Here is a 7,919-nt window from a genome sequence, read left to right as displayed (position 1 = left end):
TTAAGCCATTTGCAAGAGTAGGGGCCCCACCTCTTAATACCAACGCAGTGACAATTACAATGTCATGTGAATTCTGGAGGGGACACGGTCACACTGCATCATCAGCACCTGGTAAATGTGGTTCTCTCCCGTGTCAGAATTTTGTGAGCTCCACACGGGCAGGGTTGCATCTGTTTTATTCTCTGATTTATTCTAAGCCCCATGTCCCTGGCACGGGATGGCTGCTTGGCAGTGGGGAGTGGGTGAACCAGTGGTGCCCAGGGCTGTCAGGCAGGGCCCTGCAGGGGACAGACCCAAGGGCTGATATGGGGACGTTTGCTGAGGGGGGAATTTACCACGGTAAGGGCAGGGCTAGGAGGCTGGGCAGCCAGTTTCACCCTCGCACAGGATGCCTAGCAAGACCAGCAGCCAGAGGTGATGTCCTCAGTAGAGAACGGTGGCCCCTGGAAACGTGTGGCTGGAAGGGGAAACCCTCGGGCCTCTGGTGGGGACCATCCTGGGGTGGGGTCGGCCAGGGTCAGCTGCCTTTCCTTCATGCTGGGACGGAGATGTTGTGTGCATGTGACGAAGCATTTGACAGCATGCCAAACATTTCCTCCACTATGTGCGTGTCCAGTGTTTGAGCAGGTCAGAAGTCTCGTTCTGTGCGAACGTGCTCACGCAGACAGAAGCGGAGGGGCTCCGTCGCTCTGCCCTCACCGCTGAACCGCAAAGGTCTCCCGCTCGTCAGGCTTGCGGCTCGGCCGCGCAGTGTGTCAGGTGTGCATCCTGGGCACTCCTTTGTGCTCTGTCCTATGGTGACACAGGCGGCGTGGGGTTAGACAGGTACCGGTCAGATTACGGTGGCACAGGCGGCGTGGGGTTAGACAGGTACCGGTCAGATTACGGTGGCACAGGCGGCGTGGGGTTAGACAGGTACCGGTCAGATTACGGTGGCACAGGCAGCGTGCAGTTAGACAGGTACCAGTCAGATGCATGGGCTCCCTAAACCCCTGCTGTGGCTTCGGCAGTAAAGACAGGATGCACCCATGTCACAGGAGGAGCACAGGCAGGGGTGTTGGTGTTGGGGCAGCCTTCAGGGTCTCCAGACCCCGGCTGCACTCACGCAGCAGCCCAGGAAGGAAGAGCAGAGTCCCAGGTGTCTCCTGAGACAGTCCCTGGTGGGTCTCCCAGGAGCTGCCCCTCCCTGGAAGTCACAGGACAGGAATGACAGATCAGGGAACTGCAGGAAGCTGTCACCTCTGGGGTCAGAATATGCCCAGCCTGTAGGGGCTCTCTATCGGGGTCTTCGAGAGCCAGACAGCCTGCCTTGTGCTGCATACCTGGCTTTGCTCTGTGCAGAACGCAGCACACGTGATTTTGTGTGACATGCCAACAGCCTGGCTCCCAGGACAGAAGGCCTGCCCTGGGGGAGTGGCTGCAGGAGGAGGGTGGGGCGGGCACCCATGAGTCTGTCTAGCCTTGTCACAGATGCATTGCCCACCCTGCGGTCCTGATTTCAGCTCACCTCAGAGTAAATCAGAATAAACCACACGCAGACTTTCACGAATGCATGTTGACGCTTTCAGTTCACCCATTTCTTTGCTAACTTTCTTCCTATTTTCTTCTAATGCGAGAGCTTATTAATTCGATATTTATCATTTTGAATAACTTTTCTCCTTTTTAGTAACAAAATGTACTTCACTATTAGTAAAATGTATTTACTATTTTAGTAACAAAAATGTACTTGCCTAATCATGTTTAAAATATAGTGATGTGAAAAATTCAGACGTCTCTATTTCCTTTCTTCCGATGACTCAACCCTAAACGTCTGGAATTGATTCTGAGCTATCCAGGACCCGGAGCCAGCCATCCAAGAGGGAAAAGAAACCACACCCTTCCTTCTGGGAACCTGGCCAGGAACCCCAGAGCACAGGCGCCTGGCCTTGGTGACACTTCATTTCCACATCTGCAGGCCCATGGAGGGAATTCATTTCTTTTCTCACTGCATGTATTTTGCTCTTACCATTGTGCTGTTTCACAGCTGGCAGCCTCAGTTAGCACTCCAGCCCGCCTGAAGCTGTGAACAGCCCATTCCTGCAGGGTTTGATACCTGCAACCTCAAACCCATCAACAGATTCCAGAAATTTAACCAAAGTTAAAATCCTCCATTATTACAGAACGTTATTAAATGTCAAGTCTCAATCTGAAAAGTTTCTGCCAAAACTTTACGTAAAAAACTTTTTAAATTCAAGACAGGTTCTCACTCTGTCGGCCAGGCGTCGAGTGCAGTGGCGTGATGGTGGCTCACCGTAACCTCAAACTGTTGGGCGTAAGTGATCCTCTTGCCTCAGCCTCCAAAGTAGCTAGGATCACAGGCGCATGTCACCATGCCTAGCTAATTTTTAAATTTGTTGTGTAGAAATGGGGTCTTACCGTCTGGCTCAGGTTGGTCTCAAACTCCTGGGCTCAGGCAGTCGTCCCATACTGGCCTCCCAAAGTGCTGGGATTACAGGCATGAGCCACCATGCCTGACCTACATAGAAAACTTTTATAGTCCTTGTAACTTTCACGTTTTCTGTGTTGTTTTTCACAAATAATATGTGAATTGCAAAATCCAAACTGGAACACAGTGCGTTTTAGCCGCTGTTTCATTTGTTACAAGGAATTTCCAAGCATATCTGGTCAACCCCAGAGATTTTGTTTGCACACAAAACAATCACAGAGCACAGAACGTTAGAGCCATAGAGTGGTTTTGTGCCGACAGCCAAAGCTTAGAAAGGTGGAGGCCACCATGCGATATTCCCATTGCTTGTTTTCTGTAATTTCAGATTATCTCAAATAGAAAGCACGCAGCCCTTAAAAAAAATAAAGCTCAGGAAAAATCTCATTTGCTAAACGTGGCTTTTTACATTTTAGTTTGGAGCTAGTTGCAGGACTGGAATTGCATTCTGTCAGCCTGGGTCCCTGGTCACCCAGTCCTCTGCCAGCTGGTGTCTGTCTTCTGGCCCTTGGCATGCACACAGCACAGTTCTGGCCACTGAGAAGGGGAGGGCTTGCGGCTGACTGCGTTTTCCTTTGCAAGTGAAGGCAAGCCTGGATTGAGGACACCTTCCCGCCCCTTCCTGCCTCCTTTTTTCTTGAAATGCAGTCCCGATGCCTACAGGGGCAGCTGCCATTGGCACTATGAGGGGCAGGCATGAGGATCCACATCCACACTCAGGCATGGGAAGCAACAGGTGGCACAGCCTTGGGCCACCAGCCTGGGGTCCCATCACGCAAGAAAAACACCGGCCTGACGGCAGGACGTGAAGGAAACGGCCCACCTGCCCTGTTCACCTTTACCCTTTCTCACAGAGTTTCCTAAACACACAGGATGGAGTGTTAACCTGCTAACCATGTTAACCATGTGAGTGATTAGAAAACCGTCCCTACCAGACACTAACAGTTTGCAACTGTGGACTTTTAAAAATCATCTTGGCTGAGAGGGGAGACAGAGTGGAGGGGCCTGGACTCGCCACCTGCATCTCAGATGCTGCAGCTTCAAAAGGAGGCTTCCCGAATTAAAGGAAGTTACTCTGTTCCATTTTATTTTTGTTTTTAGCTTCTTTTTTTTTTTTTTTGAGACGGAGTCTCGCTGTCGCCCAGGCTGGAGTGCAGTGGCGCGATCTCGGCTCACTGCAGGCTCCGCCCCCTGGGGTTCACGCCATTCTCCTGCCTCAGCCTCCCGAGTAGCTGGGACTACAGGCGCCCGCCACCTCGCCCGGCTAATTTTTTGTATTTTTAGTAGAGACGGGGTTTCACCGTGTTAGCCAGGATGGTCTCGATCTCCTGACCTCGTGATCCGCCCGCCTCGGCCTCCGAAAGTGCTGGGATTACAGGCGTGAGCCACCGCGCCCGGCCGTTTTTAGCTTCTTATTTTGAACTAATTTCAAGCTTACAGTAATTTGGGGGGGAAAAAAAGAACAAATCTTCCATATACTCTTTATCCATATTTATCTGTTTTTAACTTTTTGCCACATTTGTCATAGCAGTCTCTCTTCCCTTTCCCTCTGTCTCTGTTCCTCTCCTTGCCTCTTCCTCTTTCTTTCTTTCCCCTGCTTTATTTTATATCTCTTACCCCTTAATACTTTAGTGTTTATTGGCTGGGCACAGTGGCTCACATCTGTCATCCCTGCACTTTGGGAGGCTGAGGTGGGTGGATCACCTGAGGCCAGGAGTTCGAAACCAGCCTGGCCAACATGGTGAAATCCCGTCTCTACTAAATACAAAAAATTAGCCAGGTGCACACCTGTAATCCCACTACTAGGGAAGCTGAGGCAGGAGAATTGCTTGAACCCGGGAGGTGGAGGTCGCAGTGAGCCGAAATCGCGCAACTGCATTGCAGCCTGGGTGACAGAGTGAGACTATGTCTAAAAAAACAAACAAACAAACAAACAAACAAACAAACTTCAGTGTTTATTTCCTAAGAATAAGGATATTCTCTTACGTAACCACAGAAGCTATCAATTCAAGAAATGTAACATGGAGCCAGTACTTTTTATCTCATCTACAGTTTTCATTCTAACTTTGACAGTTTCTTTCCTACCTTTTTTTTTCTTGGTCCAGGACGGAGTACCAGATGACATGCTCTATTTAGTAATCACATCTCTTTATTCTTTAATCTGCTGCAGTTCTTCAGCCTGTCTTTGTCTTTAACAGCGGTGATATTTTTGAAAAAATACCAGCCGGTTATGTTAAAGAATGCCCTCAATTTGGTTTGGTCTGGTATTTTGTCAGGATTGAATTCGAGTTATATATTTCTGGCTGGAGTGCTCTGTAAACAATGACCTTGAGATACCAAACGCAGAGACGTCTGTCAGCTTGTCCTGATTGGCAATGTTAATTTTGGTCCCTGATAAGGTGGTTCCTCCTCTGAATAGTCACTGATTTTGCTCGTCCTTGGGTGTATTGCGGGAGATCTGCTGAGGCTGAGAACGCCCTGTCTGCCCACAAAGTTGCCTCCTGCCCCAGGCTGGCCTCACTGGCACCAAGTCACGTTTGCACTCAATTGGGTCAACCTTTACGGTGATGGCTCAATATGCTAATTTTCCAACTCCGTCATTTCTTACCGCATTCTATAAAGAACGGCTACTTTCTTCCCAGCGTTTGTTTATTATCCCTGTGGGTTCATGGATTCTCTGTTTGGCAACGTTATTCTATTTATAGTGGGTTATAATTGATTGTTGTTCTGATGTTGCTGCTCCCGTTGTTCCAGGTTTGCTGTGGAGGTCTGTTCAGGCTGTTCCAGTGTCCTTCTTTGTACCAGTCCTTGTTTTGAACTGATCTTTATTTTCTTTTTTCTTTTTTCTTTTTTTTTTTACATGTCTGCATTTCTTTTTATTATTATTATTTTTTTATTATACTTTGAGTTCCAGGGTACATGCGCACAACGTGCAGGTTTGTTACATATACATGTGCCATGTTGGTCTGCTGCACCATTAACTCGTCATTTACATTAGGTATATCTCCTAATGCTATCCCTCCCCCTCCCCCAACCCCACGACAGGCCCTGGTATGTGATGTTCCCCTTCCTGTGTCCAAGTCCTCTCATTGTTCAATTCCCACCTATGAGTGAGAACATGCGGTGTTTGGTTTTCTGTTCTTGTGATAGTTTGCTCAGAATGATGGTTTCCAACTTCATCCATGTCCCTGCAAAGGACATGAACTCATCTTTTTTATGGCTGCATAGTATTCCATGGTGTATACGGAGCACGTCCTTCTTTTCTTTTTTTTTCTTTTCTTTCTTGCTTTTTTTTTGGGGGGCGGGGGACAGAGTCTCACTCTTTTGCCAGGCTGGAGTGCAGTGGCGGCTCACTGCAACCTCTGCCTCCTGGGTTCAAGCGATTCTTCTGCCTCAGCTTTCCAAGTAGCTGGGACTACAGGCATGCGCCACCACGTCTGGCTAATTTTTGTATTTTTAGTGGAGATGGAGTTTCGCTTTGTTGGCCAGGATGGTGTCAATCTCTTGATCTTGTAATTCCCCCGCCTCAGCCTCCCAAAGTGCTGGGATTAAAGGCGTGAGCCACGTGCCTGGCCACGTCCTTGTTTTCTATGTAGTGGGTGCACCTTCTCTGCCTTGCGGCTGGATCCAGCCCTTTCTCTGAGAATTCTGGTTCTTTTTAGTAAGGAATGGCATTTAGAAGTTAAGATGTGGGTGGGAGATGTGCTCATTGCTCATGGGCCATCAGAACCTCCACACCCTTTTATCTCTGCTGCAACCAAGCCCCACGGCACTTCTTTGCCTGCCTCATTCCTGTGCATCCCGTATTGCATGGTGACGACCCCGGCTCACAGCAGCAGAGGCAGCATCACGCATGGCTCAAACACGCCGTAACACAGAGCAGGTTTGGAATGGCTCCACCCACAGGACCACAAGAAACAAACCCAATGAGAGTTCCAGATCTGTTTGCAGCTTTCTTCTTTAGTCTGAGGGTATGCAGTCAAAGTGCTGTCTTCAAAAATTACTTAAATTTGTTTTGTCCCGACTCTCCTTCAGATGATGGCTAATCATTTGAAAGACACTGGGTTCCTTTGCTGGCATTCTGTTGTAGCATTTTCCCCAATTCTTGATAATTTTATTATTTGAATATGTAAAATGTCATGATTCCAAAAGTTAAAACCATTCAAAAAGCTGTGCTCAGAGAAATGTCTTCTCCTCTCTATTTCTCCTGCCCTGTTTTCTCCAAAAGGAACCAGTTCGTTTATTTTAACAGCTTTCCTGAACAATAATTCATATACCATAAAATTCACCCGTTTAAACTGTGTTTAGTGTTTTTTAGTATTCATGGAATTGTGAAACCACCACAATCAATTTTAGAAAAGTTTTATCAACTAAAAAAAAAAAAAAAAGATTTGTCCCCATTAGTAGCTATTACCCATTTCCCGACCCCCGACCCCCACCCCCACCCCCCCACCCGCCGCCCCGCCCCAGTCCTCCTCCCTGACCTTAGGCAACTGCTGTCTTTTTGTCTATAGATTTGCCAATTCTGGACATTTCCTATAAGGGGAATCATACAGTCTATAGCCTTGTGCACCTGGCTTCTCTCACACAGCACCATGTTTTCAAGGTTCATCCATGTTGTGGCGTGTACCAGTACTTTATTCCCTTTTATTGCCAAATCATACCCCGTCGTATGGATTGACCACATTTTATGTAGCTGTCCATCAGTTGATGGCCATTTGCGTCATCTCCTCTTTTTGGCTGTTATGAACAATTCTGTGATGAACATCGTGTGCACGTTTTTGTGGGGAGATAGACATCGCCTCTCTTATGTATTCCACTAGGAATGGAACTGCTGGGTCCCACATTCGCTCTGTGGTTAGATGGTGAGGAACTGCCAGACCGTTTCACGAAGCACCTGCGCTCTTGGCTGCTTTACGCTCCCATCAGTGCGTGAGGGTTCCGGGCTCTGCGCATCCTCAGCAGCCCTTGTTACTGTCCATCTGCGTCCCGACCGCCATGCTAGTGGGTGTGCGGTGGTGCCTGAGTGTGGCTTGATTCCCATTTCCCTGATGGCTGATGACGCTGAGTGACCTCACTGGCACCTGGCCCCTTCGTGTGTCTTCCTGAGAGCAACGCCTCTTCACATCCTGTGTCCTTTTGGCCTGGTAGGGTAATTCTTTCATCGTGGAGTTGGAAGAGTTCTGGATCTATTCTGGATGCACACCAATTATGAGACACCTGGTCCGCACAGACCTTTTTCCACTCTGGGGCTTGTCTTTTCTCTCTCTTGATGTTTCTAGAAGTTTCTATGTTCCTTTTGTTGTTTGTGGTTTTCAGATCATATCACAAAAGGCTTTGCCTAACCTGAGACTGCAAAGATTGACACTCGTATTTTTTTTGAGAGTTTTCTAGTTTTACCTTTTACATTTAGGCCTTTGATCCCTTTCTAGTTTAT

Source organism: Hylobates moloch, unplaced genomic scaffold (genome assembly GCF_009828535.3).
Source record: "Hylobates moloch isolate HMO894 unplaced genomic scaffold, HMol_V3 SCAFFOLD_8, whole genome shotgun sequence".
Lineage (NCBI taxonomy): Eukaryota > Metazoa > Chordata > Mammalia > Primates > Hylobatidae > Hylobates > Hylobates moloch.
The sequence above is the reverse complement of the archived record's forward strand: the minus strand, read 5'-3'. Positions refer to the sequence as shown.